Here is a 14,231-nt window from a genome sequence, read left to right as displayed (position 1 = left end):
TCTATTTTGACATCAATACTACTGGACTGGAACCAGTAGTATTGGTACTGTATCCTGATGACTGGACTTGGAACCAGCTAGCATTGGTACTGTACCTCTGTTCTTTTTTAAGGTTGTTTGGGCTATTTTAGGTCTTTTGTATTTCAATGTAAATTTTAGATTCAGTTTCTCAATTTCTGCACACAAGCTTACTTAAATTTTGATTGGGATTGCAGTGATTTTTATCCATAAGTTTGGGGAAAATTAATATCATAACAATGTTGAATCTTCTGACTCATGATATGCCACTCTATTTATTTAGGTCTTCCTTAACATCTACTAGTAGTGTTTTGTAGTTTTCAGTGTTGAGGTCTTGCGCATCTTCTGACAGGTTCATCCTAAAGCATTTCATGTTTTTGATGCTGTGGTATTGTTTTATCAATTTCAACCTCTGATTGCTAGTACGTAGATTTTGTATATTGATCTTGTATTCTGAAATCTTGCTAAACTCACTTCTTAGTTCTAGTAACATTTTATTAATTTCATCAGATTTTCTATGTAGAAAATCATGTCATTTGTGTAGAAAGTGTTTCACTCTCTCCTTTTTAATACAGATGTCTTTGCTTTCTTTTTCTTGCCTTATCACACTGGTTAGAGCCTGTACAATGTTGAATAAAAGTGGTGAGAGTGAACATCCTTGGCTTGTTCCTGATCTTAGAGGAAAAACATTCAGTCTTTTACCATAAAGTATGATATTAGCTATAAGTTTTTCATAAATTTTCTCTCAGATTCAGGAAACTTCTATTTGTAGTCTACTGAGAGTTTTTATCAGGAAGGGATGTTGGATTTTTGTCAAATGCTTTTCTGCAGCTATTGATATAATCATACTCTTTTTCCTATTTTATTTTTTTAGTTTGTTACTTTATTTTCAAATGTTAAACCAACTTAGTACTTTTTCAATAAAGCCTGCTTTATTGGTTTTATTATTTGTTTTATGTATTATTGGATTATGTTCTATGTTTCATGGATTAACATTTTTAGAATTGTTGCATCTGTGTTGATGAGGGATGTTGGACTGAAATATTCTTTTCTTATAGTATCTATCTGGTTTTGTGTCTGAGTAGTAAGTAAACAAATTCAAATCCAGAGAGATTAAGTACCTTGTCTATGATCATACTGCTAGTTAGTTGAAGAGTCTGTAAAGTTTCCCTAAAGTTTAGAATTTAGAAAATATCAAGGAATAGTAGTTTAACTCACCCACCTTCATCCCCAAACCAAGTAAAGTTAATAAATTACTTAACATTGTGACATTGAGGGGGAAAAAAGACATGGAGTCTGGTGTAAAACCTACCCAAGTCAGAATATCTTAAATTTAAAAGATGCATGAGCTTGATCAAGTATTCAACCTGTGACAGATCAGTTTTCTTATCCCCAAAATGTGGTTATCGTAAGGATTAGATACAATATATGTTAAAACACCTAGCAAAGCCTTTGGTTGATACTTGGTTTTAATAAATGTTAGTTGTTATTGAAGACTAAATGAGAACAACAGTAATTGGTAAGCAGAGCTGATAACCAATCTATCCTTGCATTTCTGCACATCCTCACACTCCCAGAAAGACATTCTAAGCACAGAGGAAGTCCCTCCCTCCCTCCCTCCCACCATTCTCCTTTACACCTCCTAGGCGGACCTTTACCTCATCTTTGCCCAAACCCTTTCTGGTCTTAAAATGCCCCCTCTTCTCACCACCATTTGTCTAAATCCAACTTAACCACCCAGGCCCTGCATTGATCTCACATTTTTGGACACATGGTCTTAGCCTGAACAAAACTTACTTTATGTTTCCCCTTTTACTTCATACACTGAGTGGTAGAAACTACCAGTTGCCTGGCCAGCATCTGCTCTCTCTACTTACAAACAGATCTTTGATTTTATTAAGAGTAGCAATATGCCTAGCTAAAATGTTACACCTGCCAGCTCTCTTGTAGTAGTTGGTGGCAGTCATAAGACTGTTTTGGACAATGATAGGAATAGACATCACTGGGAGCTGCCAGGAAAACCAGTTAAAGAGGACCTGGCTCAGTAGTAGCCTTTCACTCTGCCTTTTCTTTCTGCTTGGAAATTAGTCATGATGGCTGGAGCACTGGCGATCTTCTGGTATACATGAAGATGAGACCCACATCTTGATTTGATAAAAAGTAGAAGACATGAAGGAGCCCAGGTTTCTGAAGACAGCGTGGAGCCAATATACTGCCCCTAGATTGCCTGCTTTCAGATTTCCAATTACATGAGAGAAAAATAAATATATATTTTGTTTAAATCACTATTATTGGGATTTTAGTTGATAGAGTTTATATAAAGTTGATAGAGTTTATATCTGATGTCCTGAATTTGATTGTGAGAATCTTCAGGAAAAGCAGAGTTCTATAACTGTGACTCTTTGTATGGCCAACACACTTCCCTGCAAACTATAAGCACATAAAAACAATTGCTGATGATAAAAATCCCTAAAAGATAAAATAGAATGACCGAAAAATGGGAGATCACTGCAGAAGCCAATTTGCTTTTCTCTACCAAAAAACCATTTTGGAAAGAATAAGGGGCTGGAATAAGCTTTGCACAATTTCTCTGCCATCACCCTCTTCCGTATGAAGAAGATATATAAGTTTCAACCATTTGAAGACTCAGGTTTTTTTGAGTGTCATATTTGCCAGGGTCATGTGTCCGTGTGCACTTTAATACATTAGTATGCTTTTTCTTCTGCTACTCTATTGTCAGTTTATTTCAGAAGGCTGACTTCAGAGGGAAGTGTAAACTTCCCTACTACACACTGCGCGCGCGCACACACACACACACACACACACACACAATAAAACAATATTGCATATATCCATTTTAAAATAAAAATAATTTTCCGACAATAGAAGCAATAAAAGGAGTTAGCACTGAACAAATGATAAGGATGACAGGTTCAAGTGAATGAAATTTAAGTACCTACATACATACTACAAGGTGAAGAACAAAAAATGATTAGTCTCAAATTAGAAAAATTAAAATAAAAATATGAGAATTTTAAAAATTAAAATAAAAATATGAGAGCATCATAATACTCATAATAGGAAACACAACATTGTATCTATTAGGGAAATTAATATTATCTATATGGGCAATTTCAGGTCTGACTGGACAGATGGTTAAAGAATATGAACAGATGGTTTGCACAAGGAAAAATACAAATAGCAAACAAACACTTGGGAAACTGTTTAGCTTCCATAATAATGAAAGCATTAAAAATTAAAATTGCCTAATATATTGCCTCATGCATATTAAATTTTTAATAATAGTTGTTTTTTTTTTTTATAACCAAAGTTACCAGAGCTTTGAGGACTCTTATGCTGCCTGTAGAAGTAGTATCATACTTTTTCTGGAAAGAAATCTGACAACATGTACTAAAGATCACAATTTGGCAAACTAGCTTTGGGGAGCAAATCCCAAGGAAAAAACTCAATAGCGAGTTGAGTTTTTAAGAAAGCGCCAGTTTTGCAAAGAAGTTTACAGCTATGCTTTTCATAATGGCAGATTAATCCAAAATCATTAACAGCCAGGAAATGACTAAGTTAATCTTGACATAGCATTACAACAAAACATTATGTAACCATTAAAATGTCATATATGAAGACTCTCTGGATTTATGGAATGGTCTACATGAAATAATGTCAAGGAGAAAAAAGTAGAACACAAAATAGTTGATACCTGACAGTATCAGTGGATAAAAGCATGCACATGGAACTGACCTGTACTGAGGCATACCATTTTGGAAGAGGTTAGTATTGTTTGGTGAAAAGAGACTTCTTTTGTACTTTTCTCTTCAAATGACTTTTTACATTTCACAAAACTTCATTTTACATAAATTAAAAAATAGAAGCAGGTAAAAAATTATTGAACACTGTCTCAGAAATCATTACTGATAATATTTGGTGTATATATTCATTCAATCTTTTTTAAGTATACTGTAATTGATGGTTGATGGTTTAATTACTTTCCCTTCGCTCTGAACTATACTCTGATTTTTTCTTTGAGAAACAACTCCCACTCCCATTCTCAGTCATGAGATTTAGATAAGATGGCTCCAGAGCAGTATTTCGCAACCTCAGCACTGTGGACGTTTTGGGCCAAATAATTCTCTGGTGAGCATATGGGTGGGTCAGGGGGCTGTAGGTTTCAATTGTCCAGTGCATTATAGGATGTTTAGTAGCATTCCTGGTCCCTACCTCCTAAATGCCAGTACCATGCTCCTCCCGTGTGACAACTAAAAATGTCTCCAGACATTGCCAGATGTCCCCTTAGGGGAAGTCACCCACCATTGGTTGAGAACCACTGATCTGATCTAGACTTAGACTCTGATTGACTTAAGCTACTTAGCTGATTCCATCCTATTATCCTCAAGGATCTGATCAGAGATGGGCACACAAGCCAAACAGGACTGCCTAGGAGCAAGAAATCAATCATGCTGAACCCATGGGGTTTGAGTTTGATTTCATTCATTTTAACTGCTTGTGAGAATCCATTGTATCAGTGAGACAGTGCGAGAATTAGAGCTGAGATCTGGAAGCGGAGTCTGTAGTTTGGGTGGCTGGGTTAGGGAATATTGTGTAGTACTAATGACAAAACCAGTCACTTGGAAAACAGAATAGAGAGGTGTGGAGAATCTGAGTCGGTGATGTTGCTTGAGCTGCTAGAACTCACCTGAAGGTTTCATCTTGGTTTTTCATTTACTTAATAAATTTCTCACTGTCTTTTTAAAAGTCAGTTTGAAATGGGTCTTTTGTCTTTAGAACCTATAAGTCTAACTGAATTATATTTTTTCAGGAGTATCTTTCTTTTGTTTGTTTGTTTTTTGAGACAAGATCTTATTCTTTTGCCTAGGCTGGAGTACAGTGGTTTGACCAGAGTTTACTGACATCTCGACCTCCCAGGTTCAAGCAATCCTTCCACCTTAGCCTTTCCAGTAGCTGGGACTACAGGTATGCACCATCCTGCCAGCTAATTTTTGTATTTTTTGTAGAGATGGGGTTTCACTATGTTGTCCAGGCTGGTCTCAAACTCCTGGGTTCAAATGATTCTCCCCACCTCCCAAAGTGCTGGGATTGCAGGCGTGAGCCATGGCACCTGGCAGGAGTATCTTTTAAAAATTATTATGTAATTATGAGAGACTTAAAACATCCAGAAAACAAAGACTACAATGTAACATATCTATAACCAGCAGAGTATATTAACAGTGAGGTTAAATGTTTTGAACATTTGTCTCAGACTCCTGTCTTCCCACATTGCCCAATCTCTCTCTCTCAACGAAACATGGAAATACATGTGAATTCCCATTCCCCATTCTCCTTCTTTCCTTATCTTTCTCTCCATTTCCATGTGTGTTTTTGTAATTTTACAACAGATGATTTATATTAAAAGAGTTTAAGCCAACATTCAGTGTATTTTAAAATCTCACAAGAGGTATCATACTGTCTATATACTTTTGCAACTTGAGTTTATCATTCAGTATTATGCTTTTTAAAGATTTATTGAGAGAGAGAGAGAGTTTGATTTCATTCATTTTAACTGCTTGTGAGAATCCATTGTATCAATAAACTGGAGGATATCCATTTTCCTCCTTAGAGACATGATATGGTTTGAGTCTGTATCCCCCCAAAAATCTCATGTCAAATTGTAATCTCCATTGTGGGACTGGATCATGGGGTTGGATTTTCCTTTAGTGGTGCTCTCATGATAGTGAGTGAGTTATTGTGAGATCTGGTTGTTTGGAAGTGTGTAGCACCTCCCACCTCTCTCTCTTCCTCCTGCACTGGCCGGGTAAGACATGCCTGCTTCCCCTTCATCTTCCGCCATGATTGTAAGTTTCCTGAGACTCCCCAGCCATGCTTCCTGTACAGCTTGTGGAACCATGAGCCAATTAAACCTCTTTCTTTATAGATTACCCAGTCTCAGGTATTTCTTTACAGCAGTGAGAGAACGGACTAGTTCAGAAAGTTGACATGCTTTCATTCTTTAGCTATTATGAACCATGCTACAATGAACAACTTCATACAAATCTCCTTGGGCATGCAAGATTTCACTAAAGTAGACATCTAGAAATAGAACTCGTGAATCAAAGAATACACTCATTTCAGTCTTCCTAGGACTCCGCATCATTCATCAAATTAGTTGTACCTACAATGTCTGTGGGTTCCTGTTTCCCTACATCTTCACCAGTATTTGATGTCATGAGATTTACTAGTTTTTGCCTATGTGATGGGTACAAAATGGAAGCTCACTGATTTTTCATTTTTAATTCCCTGATTGTTAATGGGATTTAGAATTTTTTCAGATATTTAGTGACCACTGTGGTTTTCTTTCTGAGTTGTGGGCATTTTGTCTCTTTCTTTCAGATTATTTCTTTTTTATTACAACCTATTGCAATCCTTTATTATTATGCACAACTTTTTATTGAATATACGGGTTCCAATTATTTTCTTCTGTTATGTGGATTGGAGTTTTACTTTGCTCATGATTTTTTTTGTATGGATGTTTTGATTTTTAAGTTGTTTAATTTCTCTAGCTTTACACTTACAGTTTATTTACACACTTTTATTATGTTTATTCCTATATGTGTGCATATAATTATCTACAAACAGTACATATTCTTGTCATTACACTGTAGGTATTCTTTTCTACCTTGTTTTCTCATTTCCTCTATGGATTTTTAAAATCTGTTTTATTTATTCTAATGGATCTTATGTAATAATGATATGCTCCTAAGTTGTCTTCTAAAGTTTCACATTTCAGTTTTTAGTCCACTTGATATTGCATTTGAGGTATAGTGTGATGTAGTGATCTAATATAGTCTTTTTCCACATGGAGAGCTAGTTGTCAGAGTCATTTGTTAAATGTCCATTCAATAAGCCATTTATTAAAAAATATATTCTAGGGCTGGGCACGGTGGCTCACGCCTGTAATCCCAGCACTTTGGGAGGCCGAGGCGGGTGGATCACGAGGTCAAGAGATCAAGACCATCCTGGTCAACATGGTGAAACCCCGTCTTTACTAAAAATACAAAAAATTAGCTGGGCATGGTGGTGCGTGCCTGTAATCCCAGCTACTCAGGAGACAGGAGAATTGCCTGAACCCAGGAGGTGGAGGTTGCAGTGAGCTGAGGTGGCGCCATTGCACTCCAGCCTAAGTAAAGAGAGCGAAACTCCGTCTGAAAAAAAAAAAAAAAAAAAGGTATATTCTGTTCCATTGACCATTTTTTTTAGCTCTATACCAATACCATAATTTCAATACTGTAGTTTTATGATTAATTAGTAGTCAATAATTGTATCTATCTATGGGATTCAAAGTGATGTGGTACTGATGTAGAAAGATTAGATCAAGCTAATTAATGTATCCATCACCTCACCTCCTTATCACTTTTTTGTGGTAAGAATATTTGAAAATCTATTTATATAATTTTGAAATATACATTATTATTAATTATGGTAACCATGCTGTGGTTTAAGACACCCAAATCCTATTCCTCTTGTCCAGCTGAAACTTTGTATCATTTGACCAACATCTCCTTTCACCCTGCCTTCACTCACTGCCCGCAACTCTTCCCTGGTCTGGTAACCACCATTCTTCTTTCTGTTTCTATGAGATCAATGTTTTTAGATTCCATGTATAAATGAGATCATATAGTCTTGCTGTGCCTGGCTTATTTCACTTAGCACACTGTCCTCCAGGTTCATCCATGTTGCAAATGACACAGTTTCCTTCTTTTTAAAGGTTGTATAGCATTCTGTTGTGTAGATATCACATTTCCTTTACCCATTTATCTGTTGATGGAGACTTAGGTTGCTTTAATATCTTGGCTATGTGACTAATGCTGAAATGAACATGGAAATGCATATCTCTCTTCATCATGCTGATTTCAATTCCTTTGGCTGTATACTCAGAAGTGAGATAGTTGGATCAATACTATCATTTTATATCAAGCCTTAGTATTTGGCAATTATAAATCTCCCTTCATCAAAAATTTAGTGGCTATTTTTGGCTCTGCATTCATACAAGTGAAATATAGAATCACCTTCCATGTGAAATCTAGTAGCATAAAAAGAATTCTGTTGAAATGCTGATTGGAATTGCTTTGAATTTATAGAGTAAGAGGCAGACAATTGCCTTTTTAAAAAAATTACATGACATTAAAATAATAAGTTAAAAATAATGAAGTTTTCTATAGTTTTATGCTATTGTCCATAAAATGCTTATAAATCTTTTGTTACATTTATTCATAGAAACTTTGTAACCTTTGTTGCCATTGTGTGTGTGTTAAACATTCTAATATCTAGTTGTTGTGTATTTAAATGTAATTTTAGTATATTTATACAGCTATATATTGCTTAACAAAGAGAATTGCTCTGAAAAATGCATCATTAGGTGATTTTGTCATTGTGTAAACATTATAGAGTGTACTTACACAAATGTAGATCATATAACCCACTACACACCTAGGCTGTCTGGTACAGTCTGCTGCTCCTAGGCTACAAACTGTACAGCATGGGACTACACTAAATCCTGTATGCAATTTTTAATGCAATGGTAAGTATCTGTGTTTCTAAGCATATATAAACATAGAAAATGTATAATAAAAATGTAGCATTATCATCTCAATGAACTACCATGGTATATGTGGTCTATTGTTGAAAGAAATGTCATTATATGGCATATGACTGTATTTTACCCAGTAATCTTGCCACACTCCCTTCTTGCATTCAACAATGTGTCTTGAAGAATTTCTTAGATTTTCTAAGAAAATGATCTCATTATCACATCATCTTTCTTCCTTTCCTGTCCAATACCTTTAATTTCTTATTGTGCTGGCTGAGACCTCCAGTCAATGTTGAATAGAAGTTGTGACAGCAGGTGCCCTTGTTTTGTTCCTGACTCTAAAGGAAATGCTTCTAACACTTCCCCAATACATAGTATAGATTGTTGGAGGTTATTAGGATATCAAAGTTCCTTTCTGTTTCTAGTTTACTAAGAGTTTTTGTCATGAACAACCATTGAATTTTATTTGTTGACTTTCCTGCTGCAGTGAGATGATAGTATAATTTTTATCCTTTACTGTGTTAATGTAGTATGTTATATTAATAGATTTTCTAATGCTAAGCCATCAGATCATTTTCATGACCATACTTGGTCTTGATGTGATTTGTTTTTTAAAAAATATGCATTTAATTTGGTTTGCCAATATCTTCTTTAGGATTTTTGTATTTATATTCAAAACTGAGTTTAGTTTATAACTTTCCTTTCTCCTAGTTCCATTGACCATATTTTTAAGTTAAGCTTATGCTAGTCTTAGCAAATGCATCTCGAAGCCTTATGTATATTGCTCAAAATCAATCTGTGTGTGTGTATTTATATAATTTTAATGGCTTCACTAGTGTTTGGATATATCATAATCTATTTGCAAGTTAAAGAACATACTTTATGTATAGTTTGTTGGTGATTTTAATTGTAAAGATGATGAACAGTTAATAAAACCAATATAAAAAATAATATTTTATTGTTCTGATCTATCTGGTTCCATTCCCATATCACAGAGTTTTCCTGGCTAAATTGTTGTGCTAGCACCTACCTTTAAGCAGAGGTGAGTTCCCCCTTGAGAGGCCTGGCATCTTTCCTGCTCTGCAGACTGGCATCATTTCAAGATGAACCTAGGTTTGGTCCAGGGAACTCCTACTCTGGATATTGATCTCCTGGGCTCTTCATGTCTGAGCTATCTTGCCTTTATCCCCACACTCTGCCAATTAGTTTTCTTCCATTAAAATATGAAGACTTTTGCTGTCTCTAGTGCTCCTCTGGGTCCTTTACTTTCTGAGGCTAATCTAACTTGTTTTGTCAAGGGAACCAGTCCTTATCTGGCACTCTAGAATAAAGGTCTAGAAAGCTGAATTCTAACTCAGTAATTTCTCTGGTTGTCCTTCAGTCTACCCACTTCCATTTTCATGAGACTTTGTTTACATATAAGGTGTGGTTCCAGGATGGTTCTACTGGCTTTTTTTTTTTTCTTTTTTTGTTTGTTTTGAGTCAGGCTCTCACTCTGTTGCTCAGTTGAAGTGTGGTGATATGATCATGACTCACTATACTGGCCATCTTCAAGTTTTAAGTGATCGTCCTGCCTCAGCCTCCTGTGTAGCAGGGATTAAAGACACATACCACCATGCCCAGCTAATTTTTGTATATCTTCGTAGAGATACAGTCTCACTATGTTGCCCACACTGGTCTTGAACTCCTGGGCTCAAGTAATCCTCCCATTTCAGCCTCTCAAAGTTCTGGAATTACAGGTGTGAGCCACCACACTGAGCCACCAAACCTGGCCTCCACTGGCTCTTTGTTGTATCTTTACAAATATTCAGTCTGGTCCTTGAAACCCAAATACCACCCTCCTGTGGCCGAGAAATATTTCAGCATGGAGGAAGATCTAGATTATCCTCGATTTGTGCCTTCGAGCACCTTCAGCAAGTTCTTCAAAATCATGAGAGCAAATCTCTGAACATATTTACAAGCGATGGTGAATCTTCTCTCTCCAGATGGCTCACCACAGCAAGTTAATCCCACTTCATGTTACTGGTAATTGAATTCTCCCCTGAGAAGGAAATTGTATGAGATCCATGAACATTTGATGTATGGATATTTCTAAACAGCCTGACTTGGAAAAGATTAAAACAGCCTTGTATTCCCAATCCCTCAGACCTCCTCGCCAGCAGGACCCAGATTTTAATCTGCTCCAGGTGGCTAAACTCAGGAAGGCTTATACCTCTCAGCATCTTCAATTAATGCCAAGTGTAATCATAGTTGGCAGAGTTCAAGGTGTTCTGGCACGTTCAAGGGACGGGCAGAGAACCTCCCTGCCAAGTCCTCAGAGTCCTATCTTTTGGATAGCACTTTTCATAATCAAAAGCTACCGTGATTAATGAGCTGCAGGCAATGGGTAATCCCCCTGTACTTAAAAATCAGAACCATGGAAAAAGAAGTAAGAGCAAATTATCCCACATAGCCTTGGGTTTCTTGACCTCAGAAGCTTTCTGCAAAATCTTTCTTTTAGGACCTTTGCCATGCAGACAGCTGAAACCTGACTAAGAGAGAGAGGCTACCTACTGCTCTGCGTCCGTGAGTGTATTTGTTTAAATGCTACCCATGAGCCCAAAGGCGTTTGAAATTGGCCACATTTGAAAGTAAAACAAAGCATCAAGACATTGGGTTTGGAAAATAATCACATGACTGGGCTTGCTTTTTTTGCCTGTCTGACTGGCATCTGGCTCAAGGCAACACCAAGCAAGCTGCTTCCAGAGCTTGTTATAAGAACAACTCCATAGTGGAAACTGACCCCCCGACACTACTTCTAGCAAGCCTTAAATTCCAATTTATACCACAGGATTGAAAAGGAAGTTTTACCTTAGGAAAAAGAATTCGAAATTGAGCAAATGTTTTTCTTTAATTTGATGGCTACAGAGAAGTTTTGTTTTGTTTTTTAAAGAGAAGCTTTGTAAATTTCCCTAGAAACAAGTAAATCAGAGTTGCAGAGCAAACAGAGAGACTCGTCCTTGTATTTAATGCCTTTTCAGAAATACTACCAAGCTAATGGAGTAAAAAATCACCTCTAGAAACTTAATAGGCTTACAACATTTTTGATGTAGGTAATATGTTGGCTTTTATGACTATCAAAAGGTCAACAGAAAACAAGAAAATAGTGTTCATCATTCAACTAAGTCCTTGACTTTTTTTTTCAATTTTATAAATTACTGAAGTTTTTATTTAAATTAGATTTCATTAGTCATTGTAAAATGGCACATTGACTTCACTGCGGATTATTTTAAAAGCTGTAGAAATGGAGTCAATTTTATTTTATCACGCACACACAACATAAAAGCCTTTGTAATTACTTTGTTTTATGAGACTCCCCATCAGTCGGATACATTGTAAATATCCCATTCCACAGTTTATAGGTGGGGAAAATGAACCACGTGGAGGTTAAGCTGCTCATGTTCACATTACAGCAGCAGTGATGGAATTAAATCTGAGCCATTCTCAGTAAAGGAAGAATCTGCCCCCATATATGAAATCCAGAGCCCTCCAAGTGTTTTGCAAGAAAGAGCTCTAGAAAGAACATCCTAGAACTGGAGAAAGTATCCACATGTGGATCTCAATTCCATCCTTCCCTCTTGGCAGCAGTCAGTGTCCAGTGTCCTGCTCTGTTGTAAAAAACATGAACAATGAATTTACTGTGTTCCCTTTTGCACAGCCCAGGCGGACTGACAATTCCTAAACAACATGAATACGTGCAAAAGGAAAACCAGAAGGAAATAAACAGTGAATTAAACCTCCTCAATTCACCCATCCCCTCCCATAATCCGATTTTGTGGTGCCTTAGATTCACCCTTCCTCCCATGACTTCCCTTCCACATAAACTCTTCCAGCGAGTCCTCTGGAATTCCACTTCTCCCATAAACAAACTCCTGCTTTGAGGCTCAGGTTACTTATGTCTACAAACATCCATGTCCTGTTTCTCAGTCCTGCCATCTGTCAACCTTTTGGTCACTCTCCCACATTCACTGGGGACTTGTATGCCTGGTTTCGTGTCTTTCTCTCTAGTCCAGTAGCTGGGTGACCTCAGGGTTCATGCCGAGGACTGTTCCACACTCCCACTGCAGGTCTGTGTGCTAAAGCCTAATCTTCCCCACTGCCTCCATCAGGAAGCTAGGGCATCAGATACTCAGAATGTCTGGACCAGGCAATTTAAATAAAAGTCTGTCCCCAAAACTTTTTGTCTCAAGCAACTCCCAGTCATAGAATCAGAAATACTTCAATCATTGTGTAAATAGCTCTTAGTCTTAAAATGCATTTTATCTGCAGCAAAGCAGAATTCTTGTTGAAACTGCTGGGTAAGAAGGTTCTAAAAAATTTCTCTTGATTACAAAATAGTAAATGGAAATTATTAATAACCCATTCATACAAGTTTCATGTGTATAAATTATCATAGATATTACTATTGAGTTTGTGGACTGCCATGGCTATGTGATTTGGTGACTGTAATAACATTTATAAGGGCTTTTCCCATAGGAGCTGAGTCCCCCCAGGAATCATTACACTTGACTCAGGGGCTTATTTGGTATTTGTTTTCTATTTGTCCTCAGTGTTTTTTGTTTCCTCTAAAATCTTATTCCCTGTTTTTTTGTATGTTTGTTTGTTGCTTTAATTGAGTTTTTGGCATTTGGTACTCTATTTTTCCCCGTGTTGAATTTTTGAGTTATGCCTCTTTGTAATTGTTTTTAATGGTTGCTCTAGAGGTTACCATTACATCCTTATTACGTCTATTATACCACTTCTCACATAAAATCTTTTTATTTTATTTATTTATTTATTTTTTGAGACTGAGCTTCGCTGTTGTTACCCAGGCTGGAGTGCAATGGCATGATCTCAGCTCACTGCAACCTCCGCCTCCTGTGTTCAAGCAATTCTCCTGCCTCAGCCTCCCGAGTTGCTGGGACTACAGGTGCGCACCACCATTCCCAGCTAATTTTTGTATTTTTAGTAGAGACAGGGTTTCACCTTATTGACCAGGATGGTCTCGATCTCTTGACCTCGTGATCCACCCGCCTCCACCTCCCAAAATGCTGGGATTATAGGCATGAGCCACCGCGCCTGGCCTACATAAAGTCTTAAACTATATGCAGTCACCTCTCCATAGTCATGGGTTCTGCACCTGGGCATTCAACCAACCATGGAAAGAAAATATTTTAAAAAACAATAAAAGATAACAATATAAAATACAAATAAAATATAGGATAGCAACTAATCATATAGCATTTACATTGTATTAGGTATTAGACGTAATCCAGAGATGATTTAAACTAAATGGGAGGATGTGAGTAGGTTCCATGCAACTACTATGCCGTTCTTAGCAAGGACTTGAACAACAGCAGACATTTGTATCCATACGAGGTCCTGGACAGTCTCATCTTTGTGCTATTGTTTTTAAACATCTTACTTCAACATATACCATAGACACCACAACACAATGCTTTATTTTTGCTTTGTTTATTTATTTTATTTTTGCTTTGTTTATTTGTAAATTTTTTTTAGAGACAGAGTTTTGCCATGTTGCTCAGGCTGGTCTCAAACTCCTGGACCCTGGACTCAAACCCTGGATCCACCTGCCTAG

The 14,231-nt window shown here is 36.9% G+C and overlaps 1 long non-coding RNA gene across 2 annotated transcripts in view; it reads left to right on the top strand.

Moving 5' to 3' along the window:
* The window catches only part of LOC103794127 (uncharacterized), a 112,118-nt gene that overhangs the window by 74,709 nt on the left and 23,178 nt on the right, over positions 1–14,231 (top strand). The window lies entirely within an intron of this gene.

This window comes from Callithrix jacchus, chromosome 7 (assembly GCF_049354715.1).
Source record: "Callithrix jacchus isolate 240 chromosome 7, calJac240_pri, whole genome shotgun sequence".
Classification (NCBI taxonomy): Eukaryota; Metazoa; Chordata; class Mammalia; order Primates; family Cebidae; genus Callithrix; species Callithrix jacchus.
This window is presented reverse-complemented; position numbering and strand designations above follow the sequence as displayed.